The following is a 25752-nucleotide window of genomic DNA, read 5'->3' as shown; positions in this document are numbered from 1 at the left end:
AGTACTTTCAGACATTGCTTAGGGCACAAACAAGACTCCCAAATATGTTGAAGGAAATTGGAATGAGTGGCAACTGATCCTAGTAGGTTATTACTAACTGCCTCCATAGTATTTGAGCAGTTCTTGGATATTTCTCTCTATAGGAATCTTGTGGTATTTCCATTATATTTTTTAACTTGGCTGTGTAACAAAGTCAGTCTGGGTTGAAACTTGGTGGATAAGATCTCAAGTCAAAAGCAAATAACTGACACAAGTTAAAAAGTCACTTTGATCATTCCCTTCTCTAAGATACCTCAGAACAAAATAGAAATCTTTTGCACATGTAAAACAGTAAAGTAAGCATTACTTTTATTTTTGAAACAATGACAATTTGAAATACCTACAGTGCATCCTTTAGGGAGGAAGGAGAGGATTTGAGTTAATATGAGGGAAGTCAAGGAATGAAGAACTTTAAACATTTATTCCAAGGCTACTAGATATCCAGTTTAACTCAAATATCTTATATCATGACTCAAGATGGTAGACATATGAGAAATGGTACAGGATTTATGTTTTGCCATTCAACAAGTCTTTCTTGGATTGTAAATAACAACATGAATATACTGTAGCTAAAAGATGAGACATAGGAAATAATTCCTTCTACATTTACACCACTTTTATACTGGTGGAAGTCCATGGACTTCAACTGAGTTGCATTTGATTTTCACTGGTGCAGGTGAGAGGAGAATCAGGTCTATGGAGTGTCTCATAATGGCAATGTCTGGTTTGCTGATTATTCTTCCCTATCCATCATCATGATCTTTTTCATACTGTTACCCATTAAAATGCTAAATAAGATAAGGAATACCTTTCTTCCAATCCAATTTCAATAACAGAGACAGATGCCATGTGACAGAGGGTTAAAAGTTTAGATTATTCACTTCAGGAGTGGAGGTTTATTTATGAGGCTAAAACTGGCTCTGTGTACTTTATAGATGTGTTATCTCAATACACTAAGTGTGAAGGGGGATGGTATATTGGATTTTGATTTAAAAGCATCAATATATGCAGCACATCATTGAAATAACCTTAATACATTTTAATGCTGCTTTTATTCTCCAAAATATATGCAGTCCTTAGCAATTGCAAAAACATTAGGTTTTGAATTTGTGTGGTGACTGGGCTTTTTTGTGTGCAGATGTTTGCAAGTTAGAGGCTACTCGTGAAGAATTCACAAGTCATAACAGCCAACAAAACTTTCAGGGACTGAGACTGCAGACACTAGACCATAAAGCCTGGAAATGCATGCATGTTCTTATTGTTCCTAAGAGAAATGTTTAAAATAACTGTAGCTGGTTTTTTTGCTAAAATATTAAGGGACTAATTCTACCCTGAGATGTGTGCTTCAGTGGAACTACTTCCGCAGATTCAAGGGTAGAAACAGCAATAAAAAACTGGAAAAATTATTTTTGTCATATTTCTATTGTAACTATTTTTTATTCTATATCTGAGTTTGCAAAATGGTAAAGTCTTTCATTGTATCAGCAGTTAGCTGCCTTCAAAATGGTATTTGTTCCAGTGACAAACAGAGAAACTTTTAAATGGCAGAAATCAAAGGGGACAATCAACATTCCAACAGAATATGATGATTATCTGGTCTCCCCACGAATCACTTGCAGAATGTGAGTGACATAATTGATAAACAGTGACTTAACTTACATGCGGCATTTAAAACTGTGGCTTCTAGAGTAGTGATTTCTCAGTTCTTAGTGCTCTATTGTTCCATTCTCGCTGTCAGAGAAATCAATTCCCAGTCTTACAGAGATAATCTTTCACTACTTTCCATTTTGTACATTTCTGCCGCTTTTCATTTTTCTGTCTTTTACACTTTCCCTTTGTTTTACTCATTTCCATTTATCAATTTACTGTTCTCTGATCTTCGTTTAATTCATTTTTATAGCTCACTGTTTTGATTCACTGTGACATTGTAAAATATTTATCTTTTGAATTTGCCTTTAAAAAAAAAAGCAAGGTGACTTTAGGAAAAAATGGTCTAAGAGAGTTAATTACCTGTGTTCAAAGACTATGTAACATATTGCATCTGACCAATAACATTTAACATGAACAGGAAAAGCCAAGTTAGGAAAGAACCAGCTACGCAAGGATTAGCCATTTAAATGGTTACATTAATTTATTCCCATATCTGGGAGCTCTGAACTGGGGAGGGAGGCCAATGCGCAGCCCAAACTTTGTCCAGTTTTTTTCATGGATGAAAGTTTGGATAAAGATCCAAAATTTCAGAAGCTTATCTAAAACTCAGAACCGTACCTTCTTGGTGCCCTCTTGAGTTGTCTGTATAAACACAAGGCCACCTTCCTCACCAAGCAAGAGTTTTTTCCTGCTTGTCATGTTTTGTACTGGATCCTCTATGGAAAACTCATATTCCCTAGAATCCACTCCCACTCTGATGGCCCTTTCTTAGAATCATAGAATCGTAGGGGTAGAAGGGACTGCAAGGGCAATCTATTTTAAGCCCTTGCCAAAATGCAGGATTTGCTGTGTCTAAACCATCCAGTACAGATGGCTATCTAGCTTCCTTTTGAAAACCTCCAATGAAGGAGCTTCCGTGACTTCTCTAGGCAGACTGTTCCATAGTCCTACTGTTCTTACAGTTAGGAAGTTTTTCTTGAGATTTAATCTAAATCTGCTACACTGTTGTTTGAACCCCAACTCCCTTTTGTCCTACCCTCTGTGACAAGAGAGAACAACTTTTCTCCATCTTTTTTATGGCAGCCTTTCAAGTATTTGAAGACCACTTACATGAACCCCCTTAATCTCCTCTTATTCAAACTAAACATACACAGTTCCTTCAGCCTTTGCTCAGATGTCTTGCATTCCATCCCTTTGATCATCTTTGTCACTTGCCTCTGGATCCTTTCCAGTTTCTCTACATCCTTCCTATACAGCGGTGGCCAAAGTACTCCAGCTGAGGCCTAAGTAGAGCGGTACTATCACTTCCCATGATTTGCATGCTATGCCTTTGTTAATGCAACCTAAAATTGCATTTGGTTTTTTCAACAACATAGCATTGCTAGTTCATGTTGAGATGGTGATCCACCACAACTCCTAGATCCTTCTCAGCAGTGCTACTGCCAAGCATTTATTCCCCATTCTGTATTTTTGCACTTCTTTTTTTCCCCCCTAAGTGTAGCATCTTACATTTATCTTTGTTGTCTTCTTCCCAACTTGTGCTACCAGCAGCAGCTCATTAACTATGGCAGGACTAGCTTCACCCTTGTGCACTGGTCTCTGCTGCAGTCATTCTCTTGGACTTTCCTGGAACTTGGATTTCAGTGACTCCCATTTCTGAAACCTTTGTGGTGGAGGTGGAAAAGGCTCGGTGCTGCAATCAATATCTTGGATTTCCCTGGAACTGGGATTTCAGTGAAAAAGGCTCGGTCCAGGGAATGGGCAAAAGTTTAGTTTGGTTCTTATTTTGCCTAAGCCAATTTGTCCATCCCTCACCATTTTGATTGTGGGGATAATTTTGTAGTGTGAAACTAATGGTGTTCTGATGAAGTAAAATATTCAGATTTAGAAACTTAAGTGCATTGTTAAAGTGCATAATCATCGTCCCAAACCATATTCTTGTGAATTTCACACTAGGGACCAAATTCTGTTCTATTTGCATGTATCCAGCGAAGTGGGTATTCACCCACGAAAGCTCATGCTCCAATACGTTTGTTAGCCTATAAGGTGCCACAGGACTCTTTGCCGCTTGTTCTATTACAGCATTGTAAATCTGTGTTGACCGCAAAGGGGAGTTACTTTGGATTTACACTGGTTGTCCTACAAGTAGAAGTTGTACCTAGTATTGATACTGCACTGTGGTAGAAATCATACTGTCTGTTAGATCTGCTATCCTTCAGGCAAGACATTGTCATTATATCGATTTGTAGTCAGCTTCTTAAAGACATGTTAAGGATTTTTATTTTTAAATTGCAATACAAGTAAAGATAGATTCATTGGTCACATCTTACATATGCAAAAAACACACCCCACCCCCCAAAAAACCCCAACCAACCCCCACCTCTACAATATCCAACTCAAACCAGCCTCCTGTAAAAGGAAAATCACCTTCACAATCATTTTGCTTTTATTGGACTCTGTTATATTTACCACAGACAGCCAATGTTCTAGCATACAACCTTTTTGTCCCCTTATGAGCTGGCATTCTGCAACTGTGCTTAAATCCATTTAGTTTCTATGGCCATCTCACCTTTCATTTTCCGTTTGAAGTCTCCTTTATTCGTGTGACCATCCTTTCCTTCAATAACTTTGCATTGATTTTTTTAAGTTGATTTTTCCTCAAATATTGATCTGTTACCCTGGTGTATTTCGAGTTTCTATTGCTTTTATTTTATTGAAATAGCTCCTGTTTTAATTTCTTCTTCTCTTGGTTTTTCATTTGAAAAACACACTTTACCATGTTACATTTTATATTTTGAACCTTGGCATTTGTTTCTACTCTGTGTGCGTGTGTGAACTCCACACTTCTTATGATGTGTGGAATTAAAGTAAAAGACTTGTATCATGATGTAGAATTGTTGACAAGTATGGAGTATTTCATTTGGTTGTGAGTCACTGCAACTACACAGGAAATCGAACAAATGTATGTTTAAAAAGAATAATGTGTAATAGGTTAACTATATTTTTCTTCTCATATCTGCCCTCTGTGATCCCTTCATGATTGATAAGTGATACAGAAAAGCTGAGACATAAATATGTTTGATGTTATTATATGAAGATATCTGTAATGAGATACAGACATCTGAAATATTGAATTGATGTTGATTTTCAAAGAATCACACTGAGAAAGTAAAAAGAACAGGAGTACTTGTGGCACCTTAGAGACTAACAAATTTATTTGAGCATAAGCTTTCATGAACTACAGCTCACTTCATCGGATGCATTCAGTGGAAAATACAGTGGGGAGATTTATATACATAGAGAACATGAAACAATGGGTGTTACCATACACACTGTAACGAGAGTGATCAGGTAGGGTGAGCTATTACCAGAAGGAGAGTGGGAGGACCTTTTGTAGTGATAATCAAGGTGGGCCATTTCCAGCAGTTGACAAGAACATCTGAGGTCCAACACACACATTTTTTAGAGTTAAGGTTGTGTATATATTGCCCCTAAAAACACTTATAGCACATTTTAAAAAATCCTCTGAGTGAAAATACTAAATTATTTAAACTCAGAAAATTCAAGGTTAAGGATTCAGTAAAGAAATATGACGAAGTCCTACTTCCAGTTGAAAGAGTCAAGCAGAAAAATTGGCGCTGAGTGCAATGAAATCCTGATAACTTATTACATCTGTTTACTGAGAAGGTGTCTTGGTTTTGCATCAATCTCTGTTCTATATCCACTCTTCTTTCAGGTTCCTTTTCAGTTAAGCCTTGTGTCTATTTCTGTAATTAAAATAATTAATTCTATCACATTAACTCAAATTCAATAAACACTAGAATGTTATTTTTAGAGACAGAGCATATGCCAGTAAAACTAACATGTATAGAATCTTATACTGATCCCGTTGTTTCCTTCAACTTTGTGGTGGTAAAACATCTTTGACTTTTGCCCTTCTGTCCTTATATACTAGTATTTCACACTTTGCTAATATTATGGTTACCTATTACATGTATATTAACTATAATAAATATAATACAATTAATTGTAATATATATCTTTTGAAAATGATTTACGATTAATGAAGGGTTTTGGATTGATAGAACTAGAAACTGAAGTTCTCTGTTTAGCACGGGCAGCATCAATGCAAACATTTTCTACACAGCCCCACCAATATAGTTCAACACAGACTTACCAGCTTTAGGAATCAAAAAAGGTAGTAAAGTCTTCATGGCCATTTGCTCTTTGGCTTTTTCTCTGAGACTGCCAAGAAGGATGCCGGTAGTGATGTTACTTCGAGAGTGGGCTGAGAATTCCAACTTACTTTATGTAGGCCACCAAACACCTACTGGGTTGGATGTGAACTGGTGATCTAGAGCAGTGGTTTTCAACTTGTGGTCCATGGACCCCAGAGGGTCCACAGACTCTGTCTAAGATTTCCAAAGAAGTCCGTGCCTCCATTTAAAATTTTTTTGGGTTCCGCAGGTAAAAAAATGTTGAAAATCAGTGATCTAGAGGAAGAAGATACTACACCCTACTACCTAGTCCTTGGGTACTCAGGATTTATATAAATTAGGCAAATTATATTAATATTAGGCAAATAATTAGTTATAGCTCCATAGGAAGATGTGTGTGGTTGATACATTTAATGTAGGGGGGAAGATCATTAGTAGGGAGGAATAATTAGTTGTGTGGCCTTGTTCAGTATTTCCTTTAAATAAGGCCTCTCTTTAGCTATTGTAAATTAAAATCTAATAGAGAGAACCACAGTTTGTAACTATTTATGCTACTTAAATATCATGTTATCAGAAACAGACATGAAATTGCTATTTTAAACTGTTTTACAAAGTATTTTATAAAGTTAAAAATAAAGTGCAACACAGTAGTTATTTCATTATACATAAGAAACTAACAACATATCAATTTTAATGGCAGAAAAATGATACCAGCAGATATTTGAAATTCTTTGAGAACCCCGCAACATACTGGGTTTATCAGAGGAACCAGAGGTTCAATTTCTTATCCTGTTTTACAGGTAATCCTAAAAAAAAATCTCCCATGATCTTTAAAATGATGTTTTAATAATCTAGCATCTTGAGTAACATTGAGTAATTGAATTCTTTGATTAAAATATAGACACACACAAGTGCATTGTTGAGTTCTAAAATCCTACAGTGGCTTACTTAATGAAACATAGATTTATGGTCACAATTTTTATTACTTAATGGAAAAAAAGTTCAATTTTCTTCCATATTCTAGTCATGTTATAAACAAGTTTAAATTATGATTATACATCTGTTAGATTTAATTTCTTGAACTCAAAGTAGAGTCAATTTTTATGCAATGCTTAGATGGGAAAACTGAATAAAATATTTTCTTAATATGCCAAATATTCATAATAGCAAGTGATTTGAATAGGCTCAAGTAAGGTATGCCGATGTTGAGGGAGATTTTTCCCAGTGCTCAGGTAGAGCTAGGGATCAAAGATCAGTGCACTCAGCATGGGTTCTTATACCACTGATTATTTTTGCTTAAAAATGGAGGTAGCAGTGTGCAGATCAGAGTATCCCTCCATATTCTGCCAGAGGACTGGTGGCAACTATGTAAGGAGAGAGGGAGTATTCATAGCCTTTGTTGGAAAGGACAAAGCAGAACCCCCCCTTAGCTTCTCCTTGTCCGACCTTGCTGGGAGTGGGATGTCTCACTCTGGCTCCCATTTCCATGCTTTTAGTGAGGTAAGGGGGAAGAGAATAGTTAGTCAGCTCCTGGTCTGGGCAAGAAATGGGGTGAAGATCACCAGTGCTGCTCATCCCCTCTTAGTGAAGAATCTTTGTGATTCCTTTTTCCTTTAGCCTCTCTGAGAAGGTGAAGAGAAGAAACTACTGGCCCTGCCAGCCTTCCATATGGTTGGAGGAGACAGCAATATGTTGCCTTGCTCATCTCTGGTCCTTGAGCACGTTGTTAGCGGGGGAAGATGAGAAAAGAATCCATGTACCAGAGCTACCAGATCAAGAGACCTGGCACTAGGCGGGGTTAATCTGGATGGGCAAACTTTTTGGCCCGAGGGCCACATCTGGGTGGGGAAATTGTATGCTGGGGCAGGAGGTTGTGGTGTGGGAGGGATTGCGCGGTGTGGGAGGGGGCTCAGGGCAGGGGGTTGGGGTTCAGGAGGGGTGCGGGGTGCAGGAGGGGGCTCAGGGCAGGGGGTTGGGGTTTGGGGTCCAGTAGGGGCTTGGGATCCGGGCTGTGGCCCGGTGCCGCTTACCTCAAGTGGCTCCGGGGTGGCAGTGGCATGCAGCAGGGCTAAGGCAGGCTCCCGGCCTGCCCTAATTCCACGTGGCTTCCAGAAGTGGCCAGCATGTCCAGCAGTGGCCCCTGGGGGTGGGGTGAGGGAGGCGGCTCCGCTGCGCGCTGCCCTCGCCTGCGGGTATCACCCCTGAAGCTCCCATTGGCCGTGGTTCTCCGTTGCCCGGCCAGTGGGAGCTGTGGTGGGGGGGGTGGTGCCTACAGGTGAGGGCAGTGCACAGAGCCCTCTACCCCTCCCTCCCGCAGGGGCTGCAGGGACGTGGTGCTGGCTGCTTCTGGGAGTGGCGTGGGGCCAGGGCAGGCAGGGAGCCTGTCTTAGCCCCATGGCACCACGGGGCTGGCAATCCCTCAGGCTGGATTGAAAGCCCTGACGGACCAAATCCAGCCCACAGGCCGTATTTTGCCCTCCCCAATCCAGATGCTGAACGTGCATGGATTTGAATCCAATGAGGATGAATTCTAAACGTGAAATCCATGCACAAAAACCTGGCCTGAAGCTCTCCTCTTTTTTAGCCTTTTAAAGGGACAGTGTCAGATTAGAAATCATAGGCCAGATCCTGAGCCCTGGAAAGGACACTTAGTACTACTGGAAAAAACTCAAAGTAACCTTAAAGCTGCTCTAAATAAATATCTGAAGTGTTCTCCTGATGCAAGGAGCACTGTGGGCTGATGTAAATCTGGTGCAAGGGGCAGGTAGGGGCTGGCTGCAGGCAGGGAAGTGACATTTTTAGGTAAGGATCCTTGTCTGGTAGAATAGTCCCTTTGAAACCACTTTAGCCAGCGTAAGATATCACAGTCTTGTGGCTGCTCTATCTTGCACGGGGAGCTGTTTTAGTCACTGGCTGCCACCAGCCTAAGATTCTACCTGAATTGCAGGATGATCATCAAATAATTGCAGCTGAATTGCGGACAAGAGATGGAAAATCGCGGAAAAGTAATAATGGACCTTTATTAATAGCAGTAAGGCACAGTAGACCTATTCATTTAGGAAAAATTGCTGGAATGATATAAACGCCCAACTGTTATGTTATGTCTGTGATATTTTTTTTGGATATCCGGAGAATTCGGTGTAACTACAGGGCTGTAACCAGGGTGGGGTGAGTGGGGCAGCCACCCAGGGTGCAAAGCTAGGGGGGAGGGAGAGTGGAAAAATGGGCTGGGAAAATGGTGAAAAAAACCTGGTAGGGGGTAGAGCCCTGCGGGAAGCATGTATTGCCACTCTTACTTTTGTGCTGCTGCTGGCAGCGGTGCTGCCTTCAGAGCCGGGTAGCCAGAGAGTGGCAGCTGCTGGCCAGGTGCCCAGCTCTGAAGACAGTGCCACTGCCAGCAACAGCGCAGAAGTAAGGCAGGCAATACCTTGCCTGCTGAAGCAATCTACCCCTTACCATTTGTTCATCATTTTACTGCTCCAATTCCCCCTCCCCTTCCCATGGCTTTGCAACCTGGGTGGCTGCCTTACTCACGCTGCCCTGGTTACAGCCCTGCCCCAAACTCTCCAAGATCATTTAGTGTACTAATGGGGAAACAGTGTGTGTTGCAAACCTCAAAATGTATGCAAAATTGTGAACTGTGCAGAGCTAATTTGAAACTAAATTGCGGTGGAAGCCTAATATTGTGGAATTTACAATTTCTGCAATATTGCAAATGAAGTAGGATCTTACAGCAGCCTCAAAAGAGATGTGAATGTGGCATAGAAGGTTATAGTCACTGTAAGAAATTTTTTAAAATCCAAACCAAATTACTGTTTTAATTGAAATTTAAAAAACCAAACAAACAAAAAAACAGGAGAAAACTTAACTTTTTTTTTCTTTAACTCAAACTAAGTGTTGGCCCTATAGTACTATCCCTGGCATTACCTCTCTAATTGTTTAAATAATTTTAAATATCTTTTGCGGTTGAGTTTTTTTGGCCTGGATTTTCTTATTTTGAGTAACCTTTCCTTTCTCATCATTAGGTTTGACTGTACAGCTATAGTACTGTATGAAATATAAATTGCATTACATTAAGAATTCATGAGATAGAAATGTTACCACTTGGATAGTGCTGCTTGCTCTTCTAGGAATTAAGTGACATAGTGAACTATAAAAGATGCTTTTGTCCAGACTCCTCTTAGGTAGAGGTATTTTAGGTATTTTAATAATAGGGATGTGATATTTTCAATACCAAGTGTAAAAACTGCTTTCAAAGTGTCCATGTTTGAGTCTTTATTGCCTTATTAATGTGGAACGGTCTTGCTGAATTTGAGAAGGGATGTGAAGTGTATGTGTGCCCTATCTTGCGCTGTATTTGTGGGGTTTTTTTTTAAACTGGTCAAGACAGGCAATAGAACATTAAATTAGCTTAATTGAGTTCGGCTGTACAGCTTCCGTGCTGCCCACGGCAATCAAGAGGGAAGAGAGACATAAAGTCTTAAAATTTTAACAAGGTGCTGGAACACACACCGCACATTTCTAATGCACATAAGCTTTCAAACTGAAAAAAACACTCATCACCTTTGTTGGGGCTCAGATGATTTCTTCCTTGAACAAAAGAGTGAGGGGAAGGGAATGAATGAGGGAGTGTGATGGGGTGTGTACCCCATACAAGTCCTGAATGGATGTTGTGGGCTTAAGAGGCCAATTATGTTACCTGGCTGCACCTAGAAGGAGAGCGAGGCTAACTTGTGAAGAAATGTTTATGAAAGATTGTGATTTGGAGACTCTCCCTCACAAGGGACTGTGCTGTGAATGTGGGAATTTGGAAATGTTCCCTGGCGGCGGGGGTGGGGAACACCACATGGCTGGGTGCAGCAGCTCACCAGAGACGCTCTCCAGTTTGTTTTATTAAAGTTTTATTCCTTCCTCATTCACTGGCTTGTTATTTAATGAACCCCAAGATCTTTACATGGTGTCAGAGGTGCTGAATGGGAAGGAATCTGCAGTCATTTTGAAGTTAACTTCTTTATTTGCAACTGAAAGCAGAGACAAAGGGACATACCAGAGAAGCATGTGGAGCACCAGGCACAGAGGCTTTTGCATGTATTTGGCAAGCAATATAGTAGCTTGACTAGCTTAAGAAGGGGGGAAAAAGCCAAAAATGGATGTGCTGCAACCTCCATCCAGTCTGCAATTGTCAGGCAATATTGCGAGAACTAGAAAAAATTCAGACAGATTTGAATTGTATTTAGCAGCCACAGGGGCAAAGGAGAAAAATGATAAAGTGAAATCATCTGTCTTTTTCATGTTGTTTGGGAGGAAGCATTGTATATTTATAACAACTTCATGCTTTCACCTTCTTCAAACTTAAAGTTAAGTAAAATACTGACTAAATTGGAGGAACATTGCATGCCAAAAAGGAATGAAACCTTTGAGAAACATCTTTTTACAGGCTTGCAAAAAAAACTTATGCCACCATTAAGCAATATGTCAGAGAATTAAGGAAACTCAGTAAAACCTATGACTGGTGAGCTGACACAGTCTCTGGTCAGAGATAGAATCATTTGTGGCATTAAAGACAATGTGTTAAGAAAGAAACTGCTCTGTGAAGGAGTCTTAATTTCAGAAAACGTTCTCCAAATATGCAGGGCAGCAGAAACTGTGAAAGCACAAACCAAAGAACTGAATTTGCTAGAAGAGGTTATCCATGTACTAAGTACAAAAGAATATTGCCAGAATAGGTCAAATCAAAGAGTGCAACCACTCTCTATGAAAACCACTGCTAGGGAGAAGAGTGGGTACAGATGGTCATGTGGAAGGTGTGGATCACAGCATGGCCCCAAACAGTGTGTTGCCTTTGGGAAACTCTGTCAAAAATGTAAGGGAAAAAAATAATTTTGCAAAATTCTGCAGATCCAAAATGCAGAAAAGTCAAGTGTATTCATTTAAAGACCATCTGATTGAGGAGTTTTTCATAGATGTACTGGGATCTAACAAGCCTGATGAGAAGGACTGGATACTACCTATGACAGTAAATGGAACAATTATTCCACTGAAACTGGACACAGGAGCTCAGCTTAATATTCTGTTTGAACAAGATTGAGAGACTGAAAATAAGACCAAAACTGGGACCAACAAAAATAAAAGTAACTGGTTATTCTAAAACAAATAAACCAATGAAGGGGAGATGCATTGCTAGCATCAACCATAAAAACACCATGTACAGGCTCCTGTTCAGTGTAGTGTTAAAAGAGGTGACACCAATTTTAGGCCTGACTGCATATGAGAAACTCAGTCTGGTGAAACGTGTGCTCTCACTACAAGATCATACTGAACCTGGTTTATAAGGCACTCTTTCGGGAACATCATGACCTGTTTCAAGGGTTGGATTGCTTGCAGGGTGAACATACAGTCCAGATAAACAAGCAGCTCCCTCCAGTTATCCATCCATGTAGAAAGGTGCTATTTGCACTCCATGATAAACTCAAGGCTGAGCTTGCAAGGATGGAAGCAACGTAATTAATACAAAAAATTTGAGGAGCCCACAGAATGGATGAGCTCCCTAGTCATTGTGGAGAAAAGTACGGCCAGCTACGCACATGCTTAGATCCCAGAGACAAGGCTATAAAAAGAGAACTACCAACCAGAGAAGAGATTATGTCTCAGTTTGCAAATGTTCAATATTTCAGTAAACTGGATGCATCCTCACATTTTTGGCAGCTAAAATTAACTGAAGAAAGCTCAAAACTATGCACATTTAATACTCGATTTGGAAGGTATGGGTTCTTACACTTACCCTGCAGCACAGCTTTAGCCCCTGAAGTGTGCCACAAAAGCATACATATGATCTATGAACGTATTAATGATTGTTTACACCTCAATGGATCACATCATCATCTGGGGCTCAATGAAAAAGCAGCATGATTGTAGACTTTGGGAAGGCCGGGATGCAGCTAGAGCTGCAAATCTCAACATAGGAGAGAACTGTGTTTTAGGAGTTACAGAAATGACTTCTGTTGGGGGGATTATTTCTAAAGAAGGTGTAAAATCTGATAAGAGGAAGATTTCGGCCATTGAAATGATGCCACATCCCCAGTCAAAGAAGGATGTCCAACGGTTCCTGGGAATGGGTAATTATCTTGAAAATTCATACCTAATCTACCAAAGCAGCAGCTTTGAGAAAACGTCTAGAGAATAAAAATGAATGGTATTGGGGTGGAGAACTGGAGGAATCATGGGAATGTTTAAAACAACAACTGATACACGAATCAGTGTTGAAGTTCTATGCACCAGGAAGGCCTATTAAAATCTCAGCTGATGCTTTACAGTTTGGGTTGGGGCAGTGATTTTACAGAAGTATGAGGATTATTGGCAACTAGTGGCATATGCAACCAAATTAATGACTGAGGCAGAAACCAGATAAGCATAGTTCGAAAAGGAGCTTTTAGGAATATTGTTTGCCTGGGAGACGTTTAATCAATATATTTATGGACAGACAGTTGAAGTTGAAACAGAACACAAGCCCCTGATAGTGTTATTTAGCAAACTGATAAATGACTGTCAAGGGTTCAAAGAATGATGATAAAGCTGCAAGTATGATTTGGTTGTGACCTACACGCCCGGTAAATTCATGTTCACTACAGAGGCACTTTCCAGAGCAGTAGCGCCCACAAAGCCAGAGAAGACCATAGAGAGAGAAATGCAAGCCTATGTAGATCTGATGGTAAAGTCAATTCCCATAGCTAACAGTAAATTGCAACAAATAAGAGAGGAAACAGAGAAGGATGAATCATTGGGAATCCTTAAAGAAGTGATAATTAAAGGGTAGCCTGAAGAAATAAGCAGTTGCTGTCCAAGCATAAGAGAGTATTGGAACTGCAGACATGAACTTATTGTGATAGATGGGATGATTTTCAAGGGCAGTAAGGTTATAATTCCAATGAGTCTCTGAAAAGAAATGCTACGGAAGATCCACAAGGGTCACTTAGGGATTGAGAAGTGCAAACAATGAGCATGAGAGGTGCTGTAGTGGCTGTGGATCAGCCACATCATCACTAATATAGTCGGGAACTGCTTTTCCTGATTGAATTACAATCCATGCCAACAGGCAGAGCCACTGAGACCTCATGCAACTCCACAAAGGCCTTATGAGAAGGTAGCCACTGATTTATTTACCTGGCAATCAAAGGATTATATAATAGTCACAGATGATGATTATTCTCTGTATCCAGAAATGTGTACACTGCACAGTACGAATAGTTAGTCAGAGAGAGCTGGCAGGAAGGGAATCTTCTCCAGACATGGAATTCCAGATCAAGTCTTTAGCAATAATGGGACACAATTTTCCAGTGCAGATTTTAGGCAATTTGCCATAGATTGGGATTTTCATCACAAAACAGCAAGGCCAAATTACCCCCCAATCAAGTGGGCTTGTGAAAAGGTCTATACGGACAGTAATGCACCTTACAAAAAAGACTTTTGACAGTGGGGGTGATTTGTACAAAGCTTTATTGGCTTACCAAAGTACACCTCTGGAAGAATGTCTTTCTCCAGCTCAGCTGTTAATGGGAAGAAGGATCAGATCTAATTTACCAATTACTGATAACTTGCTGAAATCTTGTAACAATGAAACCATACGGAAGATGAAAGAAAATCAGAAGTGGAAGCAGAAATGTTATTTTGACAAAAGGGCTCGTGATCGCCCATCTCTTAACCCAAGTGATAGAGTGTGCTGAGGAATCACACCTCCAATACTTGGGGCCAGAGAGGTACCATTAAAGAACAGCTACATCCAAGGTCTTATGTAGTTCAGACAGACCAGGGGGACACATTTCGATGTAATTGAAGGGATTTACAAGCAATTCCGGAAAGTTCCAACACATTGACAGCTGAGGTGGACTCTGGCTTTTCCTATTTGACTGATTCTTTAACCATCGACACACAAAGGTGAACTTGTCATGGAACAAGAGAACAACTCAGACTGAAAGGCTGATATTGAGAAGATCAGAGCAGGAAATTAAATGTCCTAAAAGACTCAGAGACTTGCTAACCTGTCTGTATAAAGGGTATTTGAGTGAAGTGAGTGGTAAAGACTCACTCGAGAATTATGTGCTGGTAACCTCTCCTCTGTAGGTAGCTGACACAGTGGGTTTATGGAAATGTACTACATGGGTTGAGAATTAAATGCATATGTTATTAGATAGCTGTTAACTGTTTATATACATGTACATACAAGTTCATTAGTTTTTCTTTAATAGGGAAGATGTAGAGATATATTTATGAAAGATTGTGATTTGGAGACTCTCCCTCATAAGGGACTGTGTTGTGAATGTGGGAATTTGGAGATGTGCCTTTGTGGTGTGGGTGGGGAACACCACATGGCTGTGTGCAGCAGTTCACCAATGACTGACTTGTTATTTAATGAACCCCAAGATTGTTACATAACTGATTGGGAAGTTCAGCTGGACAGAGCAGGCTGATTAGTATAAAGAGAGGAAGTTTGTAGTAGAAGGAGCCTGCAGGGACAGTTTGTGATCACTCTTTGGGAACAGAAAGGTGGTGAGGTGGAAGCCCAGGGGGAGAAGAAGCCATAGGATCCTAACCCTGAAAGAAGGGTCAACCTAGAGTGGCTGTGCGGAAGAAGGCCTGAGAAAGGTTGGGTAGGAAGGAATCCAGGGAAACAGCAGCAAGGAGTGGGAGTGGAAGTGCACAGATCTTGATTGCTAGTTGTAGGGTCCCTGGCCTGGATCCCAGTGTAGTGGGAGGGCCCGGATTCCCCTACCAGCCAGTGACAAGGTGGCATGAGTCTAGAGAAGGGTATGAGGACATTGGAAATCTCTGAGGCAAGGATGTGAAGAGCAGAGACCCGGAGCTGAGGCCAGAGACCCTCTTGTGAGGACCCAGGACTGTCTTATGTTAGGCTTGCTGTTACTCTGAAAGGGGTGAACTAAATCTTGACTTGAACGGAGGGCCGAGTTATGGAAAAGAGATCGCTGCAGCAATGGAGTGACTGTCAATATGGACCTGGCCATGAGGAGCCACTCCTGCAATGAGGGACTCTTTTTACAGGGAGGCAGAAGAAAAGTAGTACTGAAGAGGCAGGGAAAAGACTGGAAGGAACAGGGAAATGGAGAGAACGGTTGAAGCAGAGAATGGGTGTCATGAAAGGAAGAGCTGGCTCAGTGAGTGAGAAAATGGCTCACAGAGACATTCCAGAGAAATTCCCCATTGCAGTAGAGAATGCCGCATTACCGTGGTTCAGTAGTTGCTGGCACAGGTCTTCTGTACTCCATGGGGATTCACCCCTGCAGGAGGGTGGATGGTGTTTGCACAGACAGCTTTCCTTGGAGGCTTGTGGGTGGAGGGCAGCTACTTTAATTTCTCCTTGGAGCTTTAAGAGCTCCCCATGGCTGGAGGTTGCATCAGGGATATGTTGTGTTCTCCAGTTATTTTGAACACACTTTCTGCATGGCAACTCCTCTTTCCCCTCTTCTAAAAGAAAGTGGCTATCATATTTTCAACTAACATTTGGCCATGTGCACTACTCAGCCAAATTTTAGTGCAGCACTAGTTTACTTCTCCATATGCAGCTAGGAAATCAGGGCAATTTATGTACGACTATTACACTGAACTCTTTTTTTCCTTCGATGAAACACAGGAAGGCCCTTCCAGTCTTGTGTTCTCCAGACCTTTTGCCTCGTATTTTTCAGGGTCATATCCCTGGCTATTGTATTTATAGTCCTGAGGGATGGAATTTTCCAAACTACATAGCATTGGCCTAATTCTGCTCCCATTGAAGTCAACTTCCATGGATCTCAGAGGGAGCAGAGTTAAACCAATGCTGAGCTCTTTAGAAAATCTGATCCTTAGTTTTTACTGTATGTAGTGACCTGATTTCTTCAGTTATCTAAGCAGGACTGTTTTGAAAACTGCAGTGTCTTTCAACTCCGTAACCAAACACTTTGGCCTTATCAGCACACAGAAATAGTCTGGTCTATATCCTTCAAGCTCACAACTCTTAGCAACACTTAGACACGCTCACCCTAGTCTGTCTGTCTAGTCATCTAGGACATTTTGCCTGTAGCTAAAATATCACTGGTCTAACATTAGCACGTGAAAATAACCAACCTCCTGAATTTACAGAGAGCTCCCTTTTCCATAGAGAACCTGATAACCCCGACTGAGTCAGATGAGGGATTTACTGAAGCTCAGCTCATTGAGCTTTGTCTGCCTCCGTTCATTTTCTCATTAATTAAGACGAGTCCCAATTTACAGCAACTGGCTACTTGTTAAATGTGACTTTCGTAGGCTCCGTTGCCTTTAGTTGTGACCAAAGCTCCCTTCCCGGTTCTCCTTGTCAGTCCATAAAATACACCCCAGCTGACCACACGTTATTTTACCCTTTATTTTGTCATTTTATTGTTAACTTTTTACAAAGTTGATTTTTTGCTCACAAATCTTATTTCCATAATATGTTATTCCCTCAAGAGAGGAACAACTTATCAGGGAGGGCAAAAAGAAAAAGCATTTAACAAATTCAGTTGAATGAAACTACAACATTTCCATTTTTCATTCCCCTTCAGCATAGATGATGATAGCTAATTTACCTGAAGGTGTGGCTAAACGCTCACATCTACATGACTTGATTTCTATTAAAGTCCAGGAGTGTGACGGTTTTGAAATCTGAACTTTCTTTCATATCATTTCACTAGCTAATGGTAACTATCAGTGCTTGAAATGTTGGTGGTCTTTGTTTCCTGCAGCTGTGAGGATCATTAAAAAGTCTAATGATAGGAATATAAATTGAGAGGGTTAAATCCAAAGGTTGAATGTTGTTCATTCAAGATACTGGTTTATAATTTAAGAATAATGAATACACTTTCAGAAACCATGTTTGGTTCACAAATGATTTGCAGAAGATTTGTGAACAGAAAAAAAGGGCTAAATTCATGAGATAATATATTCAAAATAAATAATTCAATCTGGTTCAAAATCTATATTAAGAAGTTGTTTGCAATGTGAAAAAATAATATCAATTGGTGTAATTGATTTATTTAAACTTCATTTTTTGGGGTTATCTTTCCTATGAAATAAAGAAGTTTAGTAACTTTCATTTCTTAGGCTGATAAGTGAACATCTCAGCTCGGTAAACATGAACCAATGTATATATGAAACTCTTCTTGTCATCCTATTACATTACTTATATTCACCTTCTATTTATGTTAAACAACTTGTCTAGTAGTATCTTGTGCTTTAAATCAGTGCATTGGGAAGTGACAAAACTGCTACCTTCTAGTCATTTTCCTTCAGGCAGAGATTTCTATACCACAGCTTTCCCCACTGACATCGAATCAGAGCAAATAATTTGGCACACTTTGAGTAGAAATGAATATAAGGCTGAATGTCAGAGATCAGTGGATTTTTTACCTTGGAGTTGTACCAGCTAGTCTCTGGGACTCGCACAATTTTCTACAGAATCTAAGTTTTCATTTAAAAATATTCCTTGCAGTTCACAAAGATAACCTTCCATAGGTGTTGCAATAATTAGGTTTACTGAATGTATGAAGCACTATGTAATTTGCACAGACCTGTATGGATCATCCATATTTATAAAACCATTTCCTATTTTGTATGAATACTAAAATATGTAGACCATAGCCCTGATCCTGCAAACCCTTACTTATACATGCAGTCTTTACTCACTCAAGTAGTCCCACTAAATACCTTTTGTGCAAATGACAATACTGGAAAATAGAGTTACTATGTAATTCTTTGAAAAATAGGAAACTATTGGCCAATCTTTTTTTAAAAAAGCATGCAATACTTTTCCACTCTTGTATGGCAAAATTTTAATATATTTTGACTTTTGCACATCCGTCTGCATTTTTATGTTTTATAAATTTTTTCATTGACATTTAAACATATGTAATATTTTAGTTTACTGTTTTTACAGATGTGTCCAAGTAACTATTACTTGGCAGCATTACATTCATATTACTAAGTACAGAAAATATATTATCAGTGTTGATATTACTTTTCCTGTTAGTTACTTTGTAGTTCCTGCAGGACAGCCTTTGTGAGCCCTGACACACCCTTTCTCTGGCCAGCTACGTCTCATATTCCTGCTACATCCACGTTCTTCTCTCTTCAACATGTAAATGCTGGTTTTGCACACCCATTGAATGCCACACCAGTGTAAGTTACACTTTGTCACTTTTTTTTGGCTAACCTCCCCCAACAACTATCTTTTACTATGGTGGAAATCGCTGCATAAATAAATAATTCGGGGCAGTGAATTTGCCCCACTCCATTTTGCACAAAGGAAGTGGACATAATTGAATTTCTGCATCTTGGAATCCCCAGAGGTGGACACAAGTCTCCAGTAGGCATAGAACCCAGAGGAATTGGGTCTTACACCACTCATTCTCCTCTGAAGATCTGGTGTAAGAAGAATATCAGGAATAAGGAGGGTATTATGACCTGTATATGTTATGTCATCCCCAGCTGTGAACAATGCCCTGGAAGAGCCCATTACCAGCTGGTGTTGGTTCTCATGGCCCTCCAGGCTGGGACAGAGCCAAGCAGACAATCAGGTGGTTGTAATTGGGTCCCTGAGGCTGCCCATGCTCTCCTTTCCACTGCACTCAGCAGACCTCAGCCGCAGCAGAGAATTTACACCAGGGGCGGGCAAACTATGGCCCGCGGGCCAGATCCAGCCCACCATCCATTTTAATCCGGCCCTCAAGCTCCCACTGGGAGCAGGGTTGGGGGCTGCTCCATACGGCTCCCAGAAGCAGTGACATGACCCTGCTCTGGCTCATATGCATAGGGGCAGCCAGGGGGCTCTGCTCTGCATGCTGCCCCCACCTCAAGCACTGCTCCTGCCTCTCCCATTGGCCAGGAACTGCGGCCAATGGGAGCTGCAGGGGCAGTGCCTGCGGATGGGGCAGCGTGCAGAGTTGCCTGGCTGCTCCTCCAGATAGGAGCGAGAGAAGGGACATGCCTCTGCTTCTGTGAGCTGCTTGAGGTAAGCACCACCTGGAGCCTTGCCCCGTGCCCCAAACCTGTGCCCCAGCCCTGATACCCCTCCTGCTCTCCAACCCCCTTGATTCCATCTTGGAGCACCCTCCTGCACCCCAAACTTCTCATCCCCAGGCTGCATCCCCAGCCAGAGCCCCCACGCCCCAAACCCCTGCCCCCTCCCTGATCCCCCTTCTGCCCTCTGAACCCCTCGGTCCCAGCCCGGTGCACCCTCCTACACCCTGAACTCCTCATCCTGAGTCCTACTCCAGAGCCTGCACCCCCAGCCGGAGTCCTCACCCCCTCCCGCACCCCAACCCCAATTTTGTGAGTATTCATGGCCCGCCATACAATTTTTATTCCCAGATGTGGCCCTTGGGCCAAAACGTTTGCCTACCCCCAATCTACCCCCTGTATTTCTGTCCCATTGGCTCAGCAGTAAAGCAAATTTCCAGACTACTCCACTGAAGCCAGGAAGCCAAATGCACCTTTGAAGTAAATCCCTTGCAGGGCAGAATTTAGCTCAACATTTCTATTCAAAATATCATACGTTTTGTACCTTTTCTAAACCAAACCCAAATTTTCATCTATAGTACTTGACAGTGTTCGGGGAAAATAATTAAGCCAGGTTGCTTGTGTTTCTACAAATATCAGGTTCTGCTGCTAGATTAAAGCTTTAGTCCTACTCTTCAGATTAATTAATGGATCAAGCCCCTGTTGCATTATACGCTGAATTTCTGTCTGTGAACCCCTATGACAGCTATGGTCTTCTGTGACCATGCAGATCACAAACCCAGGATGAAGCCTATGAGAGCAGGGGATGACACATTCTTGGTCATGGGGATCTGGCTATGGAACAAACCTTCAGAAGAGATCAGGCAAATGCACAGTCTTCACCATCTTTTTCTTCCTCTTTGAAAAAGCCTTTGGCACTGACACCCCGTTCTACCCATTAAGCCCCTACTGAGAACAAAAAAAGTAAACAAACATTTTAAAACTCAAAACCAAACCCCCTACTCCTTGCAGAGCTTTTATCCCCAAACACTCCATGAGATCCACTAGGGATTGTGGTATTAATTTTACATGGAAGGTGCTCTAATACCACAGTGATGGGTGACAGTATAAAGCCCTTAGCAAAATAGATGTTTGCTAGAGCTGTTTCCTATCCAAATGTTGAAGTATTGACATTTTTATTAGATGCAAATGAATTCCTCACTGAGAGAAATATTTTACTGCAACAGGCGCACATACATCACTGGATAAAAAGTGGAGAAGAGATGAATTGGGCTGCATCTGAAGCTCTACATAAAGTCATTGGCAATCATCTTTCAGCTGCTATTTATCACCATTATAAAGAGAGAGAAAATGTTGGATATGGTGTATCATTTATCAAATATCTTCAAAGGCAAATTTTAGAAGCCACGGTGCACTAGATTTCAACTGGGAAAATAATGTTTTAGACCAGTGGTTCCCAAACTTGTTCTGCCGCTTGTGCAGGGAAAGCCCCTGGTGGGCCGGGCCAGTTTGTTTACCTGCCGCGTCTGCAGGTTCGGCTGATTGCGGCTCCCAGTGGCCGTGGTTCGCTGCTCCAGGCCAATGGGGGCTGCGGGAAGTAGCGGCCAGTACATCCCTCTGCCTGTGCCGCTTCTAGCAGCTCCCATTGGCCTGGAGCAGCGAACCGCGGCCACTGGGAGCCGCGATCGGCCGAACCTGCAGATGCGGCAGGTAAACAAACTGGCCCGGCCCGCCATGGGATTTCCTTGCACAAGCGGTGGAACAAGTTTGGGAACCACTGCTTTAGAATAATGTAGTCTGGCTTCTAAATGATCTTTTTACCTCCTTAAAAGATAAGGCACTTACTTGCCTTCTGAATTTTGGAAGAATTGTTCATTTTCATAAAAGCAGCATTACAGTTTACCAAAAACACTTGATAAACTGTGTGCATGAGTTGTGCACAGGGGTGGCTTTAGCAGGGCTTGACTGTGGTCAATTGCACCGACAGAAATCACAAAACGAAAGGTGCCAAAACAACCTTCTGGGGTGACATGGGATGGGGATGGAGAGCTGCAGTCTTTCCTTTGTGTTATGGAGGTGTGTGTAGCTCTATAACCTGGGCCACGTGTCATGGTGGCACGTCCTTGCATAATGATGTCAGAGTCCTGCACCGTTTTGGAGGCCTGAAGGGCAAAATCTGCCAGAGAAAGTGCTGGGCAGGGCTGGGTGGAGCAATACTCTCAAATGTCCCAGTCTCTAGGCTAAAGAGATGGGGTGCTGGGCTCCTGGCAGGGTCATCTCCCTCACCATGTTGTGAGTGGGTGTCTGTTACTGCTGTGAGTAATGAGGACTGGATCGGGAGGCTGCATCTGCCATTGATTGTAAAGTACCTTTGAATAGCTAGTGGAATTTTGATCTGAAGTAGTTTCAGACTTCTGAAATCATTCTGCCATCAATGATTTTGGAAATTTACAGTATTTTTAATTAATATCAAGTACCATAAATGTGTTCAGAAAGAGTTGTAGAATGGATGAGTTGGGGCAATTGATTTCTTATGGTAAAATACATACAATAATAGGAATTGGTAATTCCTATTACTGTATGTATTTATTTTACCATAAGAAATCAATTACCCCAACTCACCCGTTCTACAACTCTTTAGGCCAGTGGTCAGAATGCTGTCTGTGACAGTGACCAGTATCAGCTGGGCAAATTGTGCAAAGTTCTTGGTCTCATTGATATCTTGTGGCAATGAGTTCTGCAGGCATACTGTGCATTGTTTTAAAAAGCATTTGACTGTACACTATATCCCATTAATCAGGATGGTCTGGGGGACGTCCAAAACTTGCAGATAACCAAGTGTTGGGATAAATGGAAGTGTTGCTTCTTCCAACCCCATCCTGGTCCCATATTTTCTGTGCTCTTCTGGCTGCCTCGGGTGCTCCAGTGCTGCCATGCAGAATCCCCTGATGACTTGCCTCTCACTGCCTGGCCAGATAGCCCAGAACCCACTGGTGTTGGAGCCCTGACAGTATCAGCTGTGGGGTGTGCAGGCTGGCCATGTCACTGCCCACTTTGGTGCTGCTAGATCTGAAGCCTCACCTGGCTGGGGTCCTGGAAGATAGAATTATAGAATATCAGGGTTGGAAGGGACCTCAGGAGGTCATCTAGTCCAATCCCCTGCTCAAAGCAGGACCAACCCCAACTAAATCATCCCAGCCAGGGCTTTGTCAAGCCTGACCTTAAAAACCTCTAAGGAAGGAGATTTCACCACCTCCCTAGGTAACCCATTCCAGTGCTTCACCACCCTCCTAGTGAAAATTTTTTTCCTAATATCCAACCTAAACCTCCCCCACTGAAACTTGAGACCATTACTCCTGGTTCTGTCATCTGGTACCACTGAGAACAGTCTAGATCCATCCTCTTTGGAACCCCCTTTCAGGTAGTTGAAAGCAGCTATCAAATCCCCCCTCATTCTTCTGTTCTGCAGACTAAACAATCCCAATTCCCTCAGCCTCTCCTCATAAGCCCCCTATTTTTACATACTCATAATTATCTGAACCTTTCACTTTTTGGGATGAAATGATCAGTGCTTGGTTTTAAGGGATTTTTTTCCTTGGAAAACGTTACCAGTATTCCCTCAAATAACTTAGAGCTATGGGAGAAAGGAAAAACACACTTTCCCCATTGCTTAAAAATTTAACCGCACTTCCTTTTGAACAGAGCAGCAGCCAAAATGGCAACATTTTGAAACTTGACAGGGATGTAGCTCTTAGAAGGGTCTATTGCCTTTGTCTGGTTTGAAAAATAATACTTTGATTTCACAAAGATGTAGATTTGAAAACTACACAGTAGAAAATATTCTGAAGGTTACTGATGCACTCTTCAGGCTAGATGGTGTGTGAATACCTGGTCAGCTGTTTAAGTGCACGGATAGTTCTGTAAAAATCCGTTGGTTCAAGGAGCTTACAAGTTCCATTTGTGAATTTGCTAATTTAGGTTAAGTTGAACCATTGGGGAAAATGACAGGTACTTAGTTAAAGGATTGCAAACATACTGGTTGACTTACAGTGCAGTTGTAGACCTATGCAGACCTACTTAGCTTTCTGGCAGGGGGGACTGATCTGAGGTTGAGAGCATGAAGGCAGTATTTTTAGTACTGGAGAGGCTGGTAGAAATATCTTAAGTGTATGGATTGGATGGAAGGAGCTGAAGGTGACCTCTGAGTAGAGAGAGCCTGGAATAAACATGAGACCTGGCTCATGTTGTGGATCCCAGAGCCCCACATTTAAAAATATGATACAAGGGGAGTCAAGGAAATGGAAAATAAGGGAGAAAACAAAAGGGATTCCTAGAAGTTCCTGCTTGTTGGGAGGGAGTGTGCAGCATGGCTTCTTCGTTGCATTGAAACTATTTACTCTAAAGTGTTTATCCATATTAAATGTCCAGTCTGGGCTGTTGAACCATGGGGGCGATGCCTTGATGAGGAATAGGGCACTGGCTAGTGGACAGCTGAAGACTAGAGTGATTTGCCCCTGAACTCTATTAATGAGCCTAACTTCTCTCTTGACTGACAACACTGCTTTGGAACCTTCAGCTGAGCCTGAACTGTAAGATCAAATCGCTTCATCCAACTGCCAAACCTCACAGAGTCAGAAAGGCCCTAAACATGTGTAATGCTTCCACAGCATCATCCTGAAGGGTCAGAGTCTAGGCGTGCGCCTGTAGAAAATCCAATGTGAATCAGCGAAAGAGATTTTTATTTTCATTCTTAAATGTAATCAATTGTATATGATTTTTTCTATTCAATGAATATATTGTTAGCTGTGTGCAGTGCTGGCAGTGTTAAAACATAAAAAAGTTTCAAATCAAATTAAAAATTAGAAACTAAACATTTCCTTTTCTTCTTTCTCTTATACTATAAACAAAGAGAAGGGCACTCTATTACTCTTTTCTCAGCAGAACCTTTCTAATGAAATTAGTAGGAAATGAGATTTTTTTCTTATCAGTATTATTTTCCCGTAGAAATAATTTTGACTTCCATCTAATTTTTCACTATGATAGTGATAAATGCAGTCAAGTACATTAAACCTTTGTCATATGCTTTTCGTTGAAAATAAATTTCTCTTTGATGATCAAAAATTATTCAATCTGTGAAACAAGTTTTCATAAGAACATAAGAATGGCCTTACTGGGTCAGACCAAAGGTCCATCTAGCCCAGTATCCTGTCTTCCAATAGTGGCCAGTGCAAGGTGCCCCAGAGGGAATGAAGAGAACAGGTAATCATCAAGTGATCCATCTTCTGTCACTCATTCCCAGCTTCTGGCAAACAGAGGCTAGGGACACCATTCCTGCCCATCCTGGCAAATAGCCCTGGATGGACCTATCCTCCATGAATTTATCTAGTTCTTTTTTGAACCCTGTTATGGTCATGGTCTTCACAACATCCTCTGGCAAGGAGTTCCACAGGTTGACTATGCATTGTGTGAAGAAATACTTTTTTATTTGTTTTAAACCTGCTGCCTATTAATTTCATTTGGTGACCCCTAGTTCTTGTGTTATGAGAAGTAGTAAACAGCACTTCCTTACCTACTTTCTCTACACCGGTCATGATTTTATAGACCTCAATCATATCTCCCCTTAGCCATCTCTTTTCCAAGCTGAAAAGTCTCAGTCTTATTAATCTCTCCTCTTACGGAAGCCGTTCCATACCCCTACTCATTTTTGTTGCCCTTTTCTGAACCTTTTCCAGTTTCAATATATGTTTTTTTGAGATGGGGCAACCACATCTGCACACAGTATTCAAGATGTGGATGGATTTATATAGAGGCAACATGATATTTTCTG

General features: G+C 41.4%; 1 protein-coding gene across 3 annotated transcripts in view; it reads left to right on the top strand.

Annotated features, from left to right (window-relative positions):
- The window catches only part of OCA2 (OCA2 melanosomal transmembrane protein), a 336400-nt gene that overhangs the window by 130562 nt on the left and 180086 nt on the right, over nucleotides 1-25752 (top strand). The window lies entirely within an intron of this gene.

Source organism: Natator depressus, chromosome 1 (genome assembly GCF_965152275.1).
Source record: "Natator depressus isolate rNatDep1 chromosome 1, rNatDep2.hap1, whole genome shotgun sequence".
Taxonomy (NCBI): Eukaryota; Metazoa; Chordata; order Testudines; family Cheloniidae; genus Natator; species Natator depressus.
The sequence above is the reverse complement of the archived record's forward strand: the minus strand, read 5'-3'. Positions and strand labels throughout refer to the sequence as shown.